General features: G+C 43.2%; 1 long non-coding RNA gene across 1 annotated transcript in view; it reads right to left on the bottom strand.

Annotated features, from left to right (window-relative positions):
- LOC138951070 (uncharacterized) overlaps positions 1-12,895 on the bottom strand; it is a 54,262-nt gene extending 41,367 nt beyond the window's left edge. The window contains exons 1-2 of the long non-coding RNA XR_011450975.1: positions 12,673-12,895; positions 5,368-5,712 (exon numbers count right to left, since the gene is read on the bottom strand). This is a non-coding gene — a long non-coding RNA (uncharacterized lncRNA). The remainder of the gene's footprint in view (positions 1-5,367; positions 5,713-12,672) is intronic.
- Between the last annotated feature and the right edge of the window lie 2,824 nt (positions 12,896-15,719).

The following is a 15,719-nucleotide window of genomic DNA, read 5'->3' as shown; positions in this document are numbered from 1 at the left end:
GTAGCTGAGGAATATGGAATGTATGTTTGTGTGTGTAAGGGAGGGGCGCGTGCGTGTGTGTGTCCGTGTGTGTGTGTGTGTGTGTGCAGAAAAAAGCAAGGAGGCTCGAAGAACAACAGCCAACAGGTGAAAGATTTATGGGAATATATCTCACATCAAACGCAATGTGTGGACACGGATTTGAGAACGTATAGTGAAAAAAAGTTCGGTTATATTGAATTTCTGAAGGAACAAGGAGGGAAATTCAATATAACCGAGAATTGCCTATATTGAAGTTCCGGCTATATTGAAGGTCTTTCCGGGTCCCGTGCCACTTCAATATAGCCAGGTTTCACTGTATATGTTTTTGGAATCAGAAAATGACGAAGAATAAGATAAAATTCTTTTTGGATCGTTTAAAAAAAAATTTAATGACAAGTTTCCGATTTGTAATGACCAAATTAATTATTTATTTTTTAAGCCACCAAGCTGAAATGCAATACCAAAGTCCGGCCTTCGTCGAAGATTGCTTTGCCAAAATTTCAATCAATTTGATTTAAAAATGAGGGTGTGACAGTGCCGCCTCAACTTATACAAAAAAGCCGGATATGACGTCATCAAAGGTATTTATCGAAAAAATGAAAAAAAATGTCCGGGGATATCATTCCCAGGAACTCTTATGTCAAATTTCATAAAGATCGGTCCAGTAGTTTAGTCTGAATCGCTCTACACACACACACACACACACACACACACACACACACACACACACACACACGACCCTCGTCTCGATTCGCACTCTATGTTAAAACATTTAGTCAAAACTTGACTAAATGTAAAAACAAACCAAAAATTAATTGACAGAAACAAGGGAAAAGCTATTAGCGATTAGCTAGAAATGTTAACCATAGGTATGCCCCAAAAATGGTATTATATTATTTTATTCCAAATTTGAAGATAACGGGCCCATCAACACAGGAGTTATTTGCGATCCAAAGTGTGACGGATAGACTGGCGGCCGGATGGAAATACGGACAGAGGCATTACAATATTAATTTGATGTAACACGCAATGAACATTATTCATAAAAATTCACACATTGTTTTTATGTGCACAAAGTCGGTTAACAGGGGCGGATCAGTTCATTTTATGGGGGGGTTTCCAAAAGTATATTGTGAAGATATGGGTGTGAAGGCGCGAAGCGCCGAGCCGACGGCGCAAAGCGCCTAGCTTGCTAGGGGGGTCCGGGGGCATGCCCCCCCGGAAAATTTTGAAAACAAGAAGGGCAAAGCCCATACGACTCACATGCTTTACACATTTTTCCTACCAAAATACATGTGACCTTGACCCAAGGTCAAGGTCATCCAAGGTCATGCAACACAAAGCTGTTAATTCAAGACATAGGAAGTACAATGGTGCTTATTGGCTCTTTCTACCATGAGATATGGTCACTTTTAGTGGTTCACTACCTTATTTTGGTCACATTTCATAAGGGTCAAAGTGACCTTGACCTTGATCATATGTGACCAAATGTGTCTCATGATGAAAGCATAACATGTGCCCCACATAAATTTTAAGTTTGAAACAGTTATCTTCCATAGTTCAGGGTCAAGGTCACTTCAAAATATGTATACAATCCAACTTTGAAGAGCTCCTGTGACCTTGACCTTGAAGCAAGGTAAACCAAACTGGTATCAAAAGATGGGGCTTACTTTGCCCTATATATCATATATAGGTGAGGTATTGAATCTCAAAAACTTCAGAGAAAATGGGAAAAATGTGAAAAATAGCTGTTTTTTAGGCAACATTTATGGCCCCTGCGACCTTGACCTTGAAGCAAGGTCAAGATGCTATGTATGTTTTTTGGGGCCTTGTCATCATACACCATCTTGCCAAATTTGGTACTGATAGACTGCATAGTGTCCAAGAAATATCCAACGTTAAAGTTTTCCGGACGTCCGGACGGACGGACGGACGGACGGACGACTCGGGTGAGTACATAGACTCACTTTTGCTTCGCATGTGAGTCAAAAAGGATGCAAAATGGTGCAATCTGGTGCATTCTGAGGATGATCATTACCAGTTTCAGGCAGCAGATTTTGTCACTGATTAATACCCCAAAACTTGAAATCCCCAACAACAACCCCCATAAAACCCAAAAAAATATGTTTATTTTTTGGCTGGGGGGGGGGGTCCTGAAACCCCAGAACCTCCCCCCCCCCCCCCCCCCCGCCTCGTCCGCCCCTGCCGGTAATTACGCCACATACAAAAACAAGTAGTTGTGATTTTAATTATTCAGTTAAATACCATAGCCGTTAACCTACCCTAATTTTAAAAAAAAACGTGATATATGTCAACATATTCACGAGGCTATATTTCTAAAAAAAAAAACGTTACAATCGATTTCTCTGATTTTTGGCTCACGTAAGTGTAGCCTATGCGATCGTAACTTTGTCTGTGCGTGCGTTTGTGTGTGCGTGTGTGCGTGTGTGTGTATGTCTGTGGTAGAAACTTTAACATTTCCGAGTCTATGGATTACGTCAGTCTCGGTCAAAAGTGTTCGACGTGTGTGATAAAAACTATTTGAAGACGTCACATTATGACGTAAGAGGGTTAGACGTCACGCAAAGGAATTACTGAAAGTCTCGGTCATTGTTATTGTGAGCGGGCCGAGACTTCTTGGCAGATCCAGGGTCTCGCTTTCTTGCATAGTTTCACCTATGCTTACTGTGTGTGTGTGTGTGTGTGTGTGTGTGTGTGTGTGTGTGTGTGTGTGTGTGTGTGTGTGTGTGTGTGTGTGAGCATGCAAAACCCACCAACCAGGTTTATGTATATGTTTCACACAGTACCAACTGGGGCAATTTGACAAGTGGGTTCCAAATTTTGAAACCCAGTTGTTTAAACGTCTTTTTTGACGGAAAGAATGTCATAACCATGTTCAAAATGACATTCTTTCCGTAAAAAAAAAAAATAAAACTTTTTTTTTTAACGGAAAGAATGCCATATTCAAGATGATGACACTCTTTCCGTCAAAATTCCGTCCCCTATAGGCTACGAAATAGGTCAAATTTTATGCCTTTTTTAGTGTCAAATTCGTCCATGCCGGAGCGGATACTGCAGTCAGTGCGGTTGTAGTGCAAGCGCACTACAAAGACACTGCGCGCAGTGCCGTTGTAGTCCAAGTGCACTATCGGCTAGGAACCCACTTTGGGGGTTTTGCGTGTATGTGTGTGTGTGTGTGTGTGTGTGTGTGTGTGTGTGTGTGACGGAGTGATTGAGTTTGTGTTACTGTTTGTCGATTTCTTACGTGAGCCTTGAAGGCTTCGCCTCTTGTTAATGATTGTTTAATCGGTGTCGGATGTCTTTAACTGCTGTTTTCAGGTCACTCAATCCTTTAACTGCTGTCTTCAGGTCACTCAATACTTTAACTGCTGTCTTCAGGTCACCCAATACTTTAACTGCTGTCTCCAGGTCACCCAATACTTTAACTGCTGTCTCCAGGTCACCCAATACTTTAACTGCTGTCTCCAGGTCACTCAATCCTTTAACTGCTGTCTCCAGGTCACTCAATCCTTTAACTGCTGTCTCCAGGTCACTCAATCCTTTAACTGCTGTCTCCAGGTCACACAATACTTTAACTGCTGTCTTCAGGTCACCCAATACTTTAACTGCTGTCTTCAGGTCACCCAATACTTTAACTGCTGTCTCCAGGTCACTCAATCCTTTAACTGCTGTCTCCAGGTCACTCAATCCTTTAACTGCTGTCTCCAGGAAAACCAATACTTTAACTGCTGTCTTCAGGTCACCCAACGCTTTAACTGCTGTCTCCATGTCATTCGATGTTTTAACTGCTGTCTCCATGTCATTCGATGTTTTAACTGCTGTCTCCATGTCATTCGATGTTTTAACTGCTGTCTCCATGTCATTCGATGTTTTAACTGCTGTCTCCATGTCATTCGATGTTTTAACTGCTGTCTCCATGTCATTCGATGTTTTAACTGCTGTCTCCATGTCATTCGATGTGTTAACTGCTGTCTCCATGTCATTCGATGTTTTAACTGCTGTCTCCATGTCATTCGATGTTTTAACTGCTGTCTCCATGTCATTCGATGTGTTAACTGCTGTCTCCATGTCATTCGATGTGTTAACTGCTGTCTTCAGGTCATTCGATGTTTTAACTGCTGTCTCCATGTCATTCGATGTTTTAACTGCTGTCTCCATGTCATTCGATGTGTTAACTGCTGTCTCCATGTCATTCGATGTGTTAACTGCTGTCTCCATGTCATTCGATGTGTTAACTGCTGTCTCCATGTCATTCGATGTGTTAACTGCTGTCTTCAGGTCATTCGATGTTTTAACTGCTGTCTTCAGGGCACCCAATGCTGGGGTGAAAACCAGTGTTGTAGCTATCTGCGTGGGTTCGATCCCCACGTTCGGAGAGGGATTTATTACCCATAGTCAACTTTGTGCAGACTATTTTCTGTGAACACCCCAGTGTGCACGCATGCGCACGATATTAAGAACCCAAGTTCACAGCAAAAGTCTCAGGGATTGGAAAAATGGCTATACACACATGCAGGGGACAAAAAGAACAAACGGCTAGCGCCGTATAATGTATTGCATCTCGCTTTCCCCAGTGAGAAAGCAGCCCGAAATAACACGAGAGTAACCTCACAGGGCTATAACATTCTTATCCTTATTCTTATCATTGGATTGGCATTTAGGGGTAATCATTAGCAATAAAATTGCAATACAAAATATCTTGTCGTTTTGATTTTGCAGAATTGTGTACCTAACAGAGATCATCGTGCAGTCGCTTCTCAGAATAATGGTATGCTCCTTGTGTGGAAACATAACAGAAAGATAGAGTGGAAACACACACACACACACACACACACACACACACACACACACACACACACACACACACACACACACACACACACACACACACACACGTATACGTTTTACAGACAGAGTGCGAGCAAGTTTGGATATGCCCTTTAGTTCAACTCTAGCAATAAGGAAAACATACCTTTAATTCAACTCTAGCAATAAGGAAAACTTACCTTTAGTTCAACTCTGGCAGTAAGGAAAACTTACCTTTAGTTCAACTCTAGCAATAAGGAAAACTTACCTTTAGTTCAACTCTAGCAATAAGGAAAACTTACCTTTAGTTCAACTCTAGCAATAAGGAAAACTTACCTTTAGTTCAACTCTGGCAGAAAGGAAAACTTACCTTTAGTTCAACTCCAACAATAAAGAAAACTTACCTTTAGTTCAACTCTAGCAATAAGGAAAACTTACCTTTAGTTCAACTCTAGCAATAAGGAAAACGTATACAACGAAATACCAGCGTGAAGCTTAAGTTAACAAAGTTACCGTCACCTTGGATGAGAAGACGACAGGAATCCCAATAATTAAAATCATCCACCCTTCTGCACGTGAAGGTAGCCTTGTTGTGTTCGGTGAAGTTGGCGACAAACTGGAGAGTTGACTTATCATAGGCATCATCATTTGCTTCTCGTTCGACCGTGTAGACAGAGCCATTCAAACAAGTTGTACATTCTGCAATATATCCCGCGCATGTGGCAATCTCATGACCAGTGTAGGCTGAGGTGGTGATCCACCAGATGTAGTCGTAGATGGGACTCAACCTAGTGCACGTCAGGACTATTTCATCTCCGTCCTGTATGTTTCCAGTTGAACAACCAGTCACGGTGACAGCGCAAACTGCAATCACAAGAGATGAAACTGGATTGACAGAACAAGTAAACAAACATATAACAAGTCAATGCCATTTGTGTCATGTTATCTAACTTTGTATCATCGGGCATTGGATGATAAATGTGACCCATAGAAAGATACGCTCGAAGGAAAACCCAAACAACATGTTTATCTCCCACAATTCCGAGAGGAATGGGTCATGGGAGCAAACGCGGGAATGTATTCCGTCCTGTGTTCTTTGTCCTCTCTACATTGGGGTCGAGTGATCAAACTACAATTAGACTTCACTTACACAGGTACGCTCGCCATAATGTTGCAAGTCTTTTTGACTTGGTGACTAAGTGTCCTCAACGATATCACTGGCTTCAATAACAAGGATCTCTCCGTCATGCCTTGGTGACTGAGTGTCCTTTAAGGATACCACAACTCAGCGGTAGATACCCCCCTCTGCCTTCAATAACAAGGATCTCTCCGTCATGCCTTGGTGACTGAGTGTCCACAATAATACCACAACTCAGCGCTAGATACCCCCTCCCCCCCTCCCCACTGCCTTCAATAACAAGGATCTCTCCGTCATGCCTTGGTGACTGAGTGTCCACAATAATACCACAACTCAGCGCTAGATACCCCCCCCCCCCCCCCACTGCCTTCAATAATAAGGATCTCTCCGTCATGCCTTGGTGACTGAGTGTCCTTAACAATACCACAACTCAGCGCTAGATACCCCCCTCTGCCTTCAATAACAATGATCTCTCCCTCATGACTTGGTGACTGAGTGTCAATGATGCAACAGCCCAGTGGTAGATACCCCCCTCTGCCTTCAATAACAATGATCTCTCCGTCATGACTTGGTGACTGAGTGTCCTTAACAATACCACAACTCAGCGCTAGATACCCCCCTCTGCCTTCAATAACAAGGATCTCTCCGTCATGCCTTTGCCTGAGGTAGCATTTGATTTTATCTCCGAGTACGCAGTACGAGGGTCCTGCAGACTTTAATTGTGTGTCTGTCTGTCTGTCTGTTCGTCTCGACTTAACAGCTTATTGCTGGGAAACTACTGTGCGCAGTTCGTTCAAAAGTTGATACACTAACTTGATAATAGGTGCGATTGATCGTATTAAAACTTCATAATGTTACCTGGGACCTAAATGCGAAATAAATCGCAAAAGCCACTCTTAACGGTGGGAGTTTTTGCGGTGGGAGGCTGGTCGCTTTGCGAACAGCTAGTCACTGAACTAAAGGCAGCTGAGCCGCACACGTCACGCAGTGACGAGAAAAGCATGATTTCAGTGCAAGCCAGACAACGGGTGAGGAAATGGTCTCGGCAAAGAAATTACAATGCAGGGTTTGGTCTCGGTGAAAGAGAGACAGAGAGCACGAGAGAGTCTATGGCCAAAATGATCCTACACCGGGTTCGATTCCCGGCATGGGCGTTCTATTTTTTTTTTTTTAATTCTTGTTTACTATTGTTTATTATGAACGTTTTAATGTTTAATTTTACTCTAATAGTTTTTTTAATTGTGTAAAATAAATATTTATTTTTTTATTTTTTTTTATTTTTTTTTTTTTTTAAATCCAAGTGACCCGGGTTCGATTCCCGGCATGGGCGGTCTATTTTTTTTTTAATTCTTGTTTACTATTGTTTATTATGAACGTTTTAATGTTTTATTTTACTCTAATAATTTTTTTAATTGTGTAAAATAATTTTTTTTTTTTTTTTTTTTAAATCCACGTGCACAAGACAAGACTAGCGATTGAAAGACCACAATCTTGGAAAACGGCATTATAGAAATAATGGTTTTAACGGTGATTTTGCTGGGTACTGCACTAAATATGTTAAGTGTTTTTGTCACGAATCAATGCAGCAAGTCACCAGGCCCAGACGGTCTGGGCGGGCGTGTGCTGAACGTGTGTGCTTAGCAGCTATGTTCTGTTTTTACCGGGCTATGTCAGCTGTGTTATCATGTTCATGTTGTGCCTTGTCTTCCCATATTATAACACCAGTCCCGTACAATGTGTGTCTGGTGCTGTTGGATATTGAAACTCTTCCAATAAACAAGTTTCAGTTGAAGATTAACTTCTGCTGTAAATGAGCTTCCAGTACACTGAGCAAGGTATGTTCTCATACTTGCGTGACACGCAAATTTAATTTACCAACAAGAAGGGCAAAGCCCATACGACTCACATGCTTGACCTTCTGCTTTACACATTTTTCCTACCAAAATACATGTGACCTTGACCCAAGGTCAAGGTCATCCAAGGTCATGCAACACAAAGCTGTTAATTCAAGACATAGGAAGTACAATGGTGCTTATTGGCTCTTTCTACCATGAGATATGGTCACTTTTAGTGGTTCACTACCTTATTTTGGTCACATTTCATAAGGGTCAAAGTGACCTTGACCTTGATCATATGTGACCAAATGTGTCTCATGATGAAAGCATAACATGTGCCCCACATAATTTTTAAGTTTGAAACAGTTATCTTCCATAGTTCAGGGTCAAGGTCACTTCAAAATATGTATACAATCCAACTTTGAAGAGCTCCTGTGACCTTGACCTTGAAGCAAGGTAAACCAAACTGGTATCAAAAGATGGGGCTTACTTTGCCCTATATATCATATATAGGTGAGGTATTCAATCTCAAAAACTTCAGAGAAAATGGGAAAAATGTGAAAAATAGCTGTTTTTTAGACAACATTTATGGCCCCTGCGACCTTGATCTTGAAGCAAGGTCAAGATGCAATGTATGTTTTTTGGGGCCTTGTCATCATACACCATCTTGCTAAATTTGGTACTGATAGACTGAATAGTGTCCAAGAAATATTCAACGTTAAAGTTTTCCGGCCGGCCGGCCGGCCGGCCGGACGGACGGACGGACGGACGGACGACTCGGGTGAGTACATAGACTCACTTTTGCTTCGCATGTGAGTCAATAAAAACTAAATGAAACATTCTTATATTCAATGCATTGTTTACACTGTTTCTTGGATGCTATAGAATTTGAGTTTTATTCATCTAGTGTAAACACTTAAATAAATGTAAAGAAAATATGGTTAAACTTAAGCGACCCCCCCACCACCACCTCTCTGTGTCAAGCAGCAAGCAGCAAAGAAGAACCCAGTTGTAGAAATAATTGGCGTGGCGGTGGCAGTGGTTATGAACTAATCCCCCCCCCCTCCACAATGTCCTCGTTTCCTCTGTCCACCCAGCACAGGTTCTAAGAAACCGACTCCCCCTCCTCCACCATCATTTCCTCCCCCACCCACCCCCGCCTGGTCACAGCATGCAACTAGTGACCAATGCAAGGTCTGCAAGCTGCGATTCCCACATAATTATTGTCACCCTTTGCAAAGACTGACTGATAACTCGGAGGTACCACTACCAGCTGTCTACTGCTCAATGTCACAGCATATCTATTTACACGATGAAAGTTTAAATTTATTTAACAGCGTTCGCGGGACCGGCACGGTTGGCCGAGTGGTAAGGCGTCCGCCCCGTGATCGGGAGGTCGTGGGTTCGAATCCCGGCCGGGTCATACCTGAGACTTTAAAATTGGCAATCTAGTGGCTGCTCCGCCTGGCGTCTGGCATTGTGGGGTTAGTGCTAGGACTGGTTGGTCCGGTGTCAGAATAATGTGACTGGGTGAGACATGAAGCCTGTGCTGCGACTTCTGTCTTGTGTGTGGCGCACGTTATAATTATGTCAAAGCAGCACCGCCCTGATATGGCCCTTTGTGGTCGGCTGGGCGTTAAACAAACAAACAAACAAACAGCGTTCGCGTTTGAAAAAAATACCTTTTATGTGATAGCAAATGCATCGCATTGCTGAGAATGGGTGTATACGGGTAGAATTGCATAACCATAAGCATACCATGAAGTAGCATTAACATTGTGTTCGCGGAATGAAAGCATACATGTAGGACACTTTTGACGAGAATACGTGTGTTTACAATGCGTTATCAGATCTAATCCCCACAAAAATTGTCACTGAAATGTGACTAACGTAGCATGGACCAACCAATTTGTACTTTTTGAGATTTAAAAACGAACCTAATGTGAAACTATTCACTGGGATTTCAGAAGCCATGATATAGTTTCTTTTTTTCAAATTGCAACTAAAATGGATTTGTTGCAATGAGTTTACCACTCGGACACGTTTTGTAAAAAACAACCAAAAAAAACCATTCCAAATCCAATTTAAATTTTTTTAAAACAGAATCATGAAAATTATGGACAAAGTTTTTCATATTATTCTGTGTACGAAAAAAAGTTATTTTTCAAAAACTATTAAAATGAAGATAATAATTATATGTATTTTGTATGAATGCTAGTATTTCTCAGTAACATCAGAGGCGGCCCCTTTTATCAAAGGCAATTTTAAAGGCACAGTCAGCCTCCCGTAGACCATCAGAGACACTATCAGGCTTTTACACACAGTACAAACACCCTTTCATTTAAACACTCACCGCTTGAGAACATCCCAGGTGCCCTCTGTAAAGAGCGAGCAATTTTCAAAGAATTCATGTTTGCGTGGTTTATCTTATCACTGCGCCATCGTGAACCCGTGTGATCCAGTTTCCTTATTTTTCACAATTTAGTCGTCAGTTTGTGATTTGAACGAGACTCGCTGTGAGCTTATCTGCAATAGCACGTACGTTATTGTGTACCTCTGAATCTAAAACGCAACACACGGCTGCGAGTAACACGAACTAGAACGGTGGAGGTTGACCGTTCTTCTTCTTCTTCTTCTTCGTTCATGGGCTTAGACTCCCACGTTCACTCATGTTTCAAGTTTAGCACGAGTGGATTTGTACGTGTGCCATTCAGGCAGCATACGCCAATTTCGGGGGAGGCATGCTGGGTATTTTCGTGTCTCTATAACCCACCGAACTCTGACATGGATTACAGGATCTTTTCCGTGCGCACTTGATCTTGTGCTTGCGTGTACACACGAAGGGGGCTAAGTCACTAGCAGGTCTGCAAAGTTGACCTGGGAGATCGGAAAAATCTCCACTTAACCCACCAGGCGGCAGCGACCGGGATTCGAACTCACAACCTCCCGATTAGAAGGCCGACGTAGAACCACCACGCCACAGCGCCCGTCTCATGTTGACCGTTCAAAGGAACTGGCACTGTGCAAAACCATCGTCTGCCACGAGAAAGACGTTTTGCGTGACACGTTTCCGGGCTTTTCTTTTTATAAACTTTCAAAACTTCGAATTGTACTGATCTTGTCTTGACGAAACATAAATTCTTTTATGATTTAAGAATGTTTGTGTAACAAGCTGTCAATGTATTAGTTAGAATTTTTTAATAGTTATAGGTCTAGCGCCAAAACGCACCAAGGTCCGATTTTATTATCAGCCAATGCGCAATTGCTCGCTCTTTACGTAAGGCACCTAGGATGTTTTCACGCGATGAGTGTTTTAACGAAAAGGGTGCCATAAACCGGTTCTCTGTAGTAGCAAGGACCAAGGCAAGAGAAGATAACTCTAATCTTCGTCCCCCCAAAATGCCAAACATGGGGTTTTGTGCATGGTCAATTAATGGGGTTGGGAAAATGCGGATACAAATGTTATGTGAGGCTGGGTGAGGAGACTGTTTATCACGAATGGAAGTTGGAAGGTAGAACTTAAAGGTGCACACGTTATCGCCTTCAACAGTGCTAAATATGATGTGAAAACGACGAATTGAATTGTTTGAGAATATCATTTTCTGCTTTCTAGATCGTGCACCATTACAGTCTTCACTGTTTAGTGATATGTCAAGTCCCAAGAGAGCAAAACGAAGATAAAAATAAAAAATTCGAGGTGGGGTAATATTGTTTTGCGATCGATGTAACAGGTAACAGTACACTACCAATTTCCCAGTACTGACGGAGATGTCCAGAAGTAATCGAGCTTTCAGGTGAACGACCTTGTCGGCATTCTTCGATTCCTGACGATCAACTTTTACAAGACATGAAGAATACGACAACACTTTCTCTTCTTCTGAGCCAGCGTTTTGAGCCGTCGCTGCTTCAAAAACTGGTAAACAAGTCTAGATGCATGACGCACAAGTTTGGCGTCATCGGTGTAATGACGTATTGCTGTGCGAGTGACGTTATCTTCTTCGTTGATTCTGGTCAGGCAAAAGGTGAAAGTAGATCTTGCATGATTTCACTGTGTGTTTCTGCATAAGACTTGTTTACCAGTTTTGGAAGCAGCGGCGGCCCAAAACGTTGACTCAGAAGAAGACAAAGTTTTCTGGCATTCTTCATTTACCTAATACCTATGCTTGTAAAAAATTATCATCAGGAATCGTAAGAAACACGCCAGTAAATACAGCACGGGACATGTATGTGACTATCCCCCAAATTCGATTTACTCGAAAACGCACCGAGCAGTGCTGCTGATCGAACTTTGGACCTTGTGTTCCTGGATTCTTGTTTACACACACACACACACACACACACACACACACATTGACACCAAAACAACATATATGTGCCCCCCCCCCCCCCCCCCCCCCGCCCCCTCCCCCCCTAGAATGCCGACATGACAACTCGATTACTTCTGGACATCTCCGTCAGTATTCGGAAATTGGGAGTGTTACCTGTTACATCGATCGCAAAACAACATTTTTATTTTGATCATTGTTTTGCTCTCTTGGGACTTGACATATCACTAGACTGTGAAGACTGTAGTGGTGCACGATTTACAAGCAGAAATATGTGTCGTTTTTTCCACAAATTTTCCACCGTGGAAGGCGATAACGTGTGCACCTTTGAGTTCTACCTTCCCACTTTCATTCGTGATGAACAGACTCCTCACCCAGCCTCACATAACATTTGTATCCGCATTTTCCCAACCCCATTAAATTGACCATGCCCATAAGTTACCCCATGTTTAGGCAATTTGTAGGAACGAAGATTAGAGTTATCTTTTCTTGCCTTGGTCCTTGCCAGAAGCAGTGTGGTACTTACCACTCGAGACAAGAAAGCTCAGAACGAAAACGCCAAGTATCTTCGTTTCCATCACTTTTTTGCTGGTTGCACATAGCTCGCTGTGGAATAGAGTGTGCACGTTGCAGCAAACGAATAGAGTGCTAGAGATATCTCATTACCAACTCAGTTGCCCTGCACAATTTCTCACATTGTCGTCGAAGGTAGAATCGCAAATGATGTGCTAGCAGGCGCCATTCTTGACGCTGTGACGGAATACATCCATTAGACGTCACATGACGTCATTGCACATTTAGGAAATGTTTAAAAAAAATTCAAAAAATGGGCACAAGTAGTGTCAGTCAGCCCAGACTTTGCAGAAATTCACGCCTTGCAGAACCCCGTGACCGTGCAGGGCCGGACCAAATGAGTTGTAAGGGGAGGGGGAGGGGGTCCTCCTTTTGGGGGGGGGGGGGGGGGGCAAATCAGCGAATTTATTAAAGAAAAAAAACAAGAAAAAAAACCACTCAAAGCAAGGTACCTGCTTTTTCCAGGGGTGGGGTTCCGGAACCCCTGGAACCCCCCCCCCCCCCCCCCCCCTGGGTCCGGCCCTGCTGTGACACAGCATAAATAATAAGCCGGAAGAGATTAGAAATGTCTCGACATGTATTTCTCTCTCTCTCGACTGTACACAGAGATAAGAACAGCCTCGCTTTCACCTAGATCCTGCCTAAAAACAATGTTCAGACCTCATGTTCAGACTCGGCGTGATGAATCCGAAAGGACTACTTTTTAGCGGTCAAGCTCAGTCGTCCGCATACTCGAAAGTGAAAAAAAAATGAAACGTTTTGCTACAGTATCGGAGGATGAACTGTCGAAGAAGAAAAAGAGTCTCGTGCCAACCAGTACGCAGAAGACCATCCGAGTTGTCCAGAAGAAGTTCTGAAACACGTCACGTTCCAAATCAAAAGACGACATTCTATTCTCATACGTCACTATTCTTGGTTTACGGTACCATTCGGCGGCTTTGCTGCGAGTATCATAGTCTTGGTTGGCCGAGACCTTGAGGTGGAATGCGAGCACTTGATTAGATGCTCGGAGAAGTGGTAGGCTAGGCAGATTTCATCAGATTTCACCTCCTGTGTGAACAAATTGCTATAAAATTTATTTCACCTTTTTTGTACTCTACATGCATCCATTGATCAGGTAAAACCGAGTTGGCCAACGTTTTCCCATGCGAACTATATTTTTGAAGCTTTTAAAGAATGATGACAACTGCGCAATAACGGTATTCCGAATATGCTCCGTCCCTCACCTCTCACGTCTATAACATGTCTTATTTTAAGGGATGTGCCATATGTCACTCGTATAGTATGTAAGAAAAGCACATTCAGTTGATAAATAGGTTCAATTGCATTTATTTACCGCGAAATAACGTGAAGCCGAAGCTCAAATCTAGCGCATTCGGTGTGGTTTCACAGGGCGCGTCTCCCGGGTCGCGTTTGACAGGTATGTGAGTTGACAATTACTGTGCTGATATTCTCCCTCCTTTACCCGTTACTGTTGCATTACACGTGTGAACATGCACACGCACACTCTATTCAACATGACCTCGTACTTACGCTAAAGCCCGTCTTCATCGTCTGATGTACCTACACAGGCAACCTCGGTCACAGTGTTGTCACAGCTCTCCCCTCTGCACTCTCTACAGCCAGACGTACACACGAGGCCGTGTTTTCGGCATGAACATCTTGCTGTTCGACACTCTGTCTTGCAATTGCATCGGATGACATCGAGTAGATCACCAGGAGCAGCAGCAATGTCAATGAGAATAGGAAGCATGGCGCCTTGAACAATCTCCCATCCCCAGTCCATCGGATCCAGGAGGAACTGTTCTTGATGCAAGTGCATCCATTCTTGCACCTGGAAGTATGTTCTCATGGAATGGAATTTAGCTGCTGCTGATGTAGGTGGGAGTTTGCAGGGCTGAAACGATGAGGTACATGTAGAGACTTTCTGCATGTACTTGATGTAGCGGAGGAAGTTCAAAGTGTCTCTTTCCTTCCCCACATAGAGTTCTACAAAGGCCCTTTCTCCTGCTCCTATCAGCTCATCAGTGTGTAACCGAGTGCCGAAACACTACGATCACCTCGGGAGGCGAAGTGCAATCAAACAGGATTGAAAATGTTAGAGCTAATTTCTTAGCCCTATAAAAACTGTTATGCAAACCCGAAGGTTTCCATGAACATACAGACAATCGGAAACCACCAGATCCCATCACAAACAGAATTCTACAATACACCGGTGTTGACTTTTAAAGGCCAACAACTCGGGTGCAGAGTCTGCTGTGAAAGGAGCGGTAACCTCCCCTGTCACAATCGCCCCCGTTTGAATGAACTTCGTCCCGAAGTTCCGAACCGGGGGACCACTGTCCATCCCAAGTTCGCAGAATGGGAACAGCACGAAAATGTTCAGTGGTCATATTATGCCATTACCTGAACATATCATGCCGAGTCCCATCCCTGCTCGCAAGCACCAGATGTAACCGAGTGCCGAAACACTACGATCACCTCGGGAGGCGAAGTGCAATCAAACAGGATTGAAAATGTTAGGGCTAATTTCTTAGCCCTATAAAAACTGTTATGCAAACCCGAAGGTTTCCATGAACATACAGACAATCGGAAACCACCAGACCCCATCACAAACAGAATTCTACAATACACCGGTGTTGACTTTTAAAGGCCAACAACTCGGGTGCAGAGTCTGCTGTGAAAGGAGCGGTAGCCTCCCCTGTCACAAGTGTCTCTGCAAGGACTGGCGCTGAAGACATGGGCCTGCTGCACGAACACTGTTGACTGGGTCAATTTCGTTAAACACATTGGTTTTCCAATCCCGAATGGACTGCTAATTGTATCGCATCCACCAAAGGCGTGCGCAAACAGGATGTTCTCACAAACTTGAGATCCAAGAACAGTCTGGACTTTTCTGATGTCCCACACTTTTGCAGCTGATTTTGCTGTCGATGATCTCACTGGTGTGAAGAAGAAGGGGCAGTGATCTGGCGTAAGATGTTACAACAGAAGGATGAG

This window comes from Littorina saxatilis, linkage group LG16, assembly GCF_037325665.1.
Source record: "Littorina saxatilis isolate snail1 linkage group LG16, US_GU_Lsax_2.0, whole genome shotgun sequence".
NCBI lineage: Eukaryota > Metazoa > Mollusca > Gastropoda > Littorinimorpha > Littorinidae > Littorina > Littorina saxatilis.
Note: the sequence above shows the minus strand (reverse complement) of the source record. Positions and strands in the feature narration are given on the sequence as shown.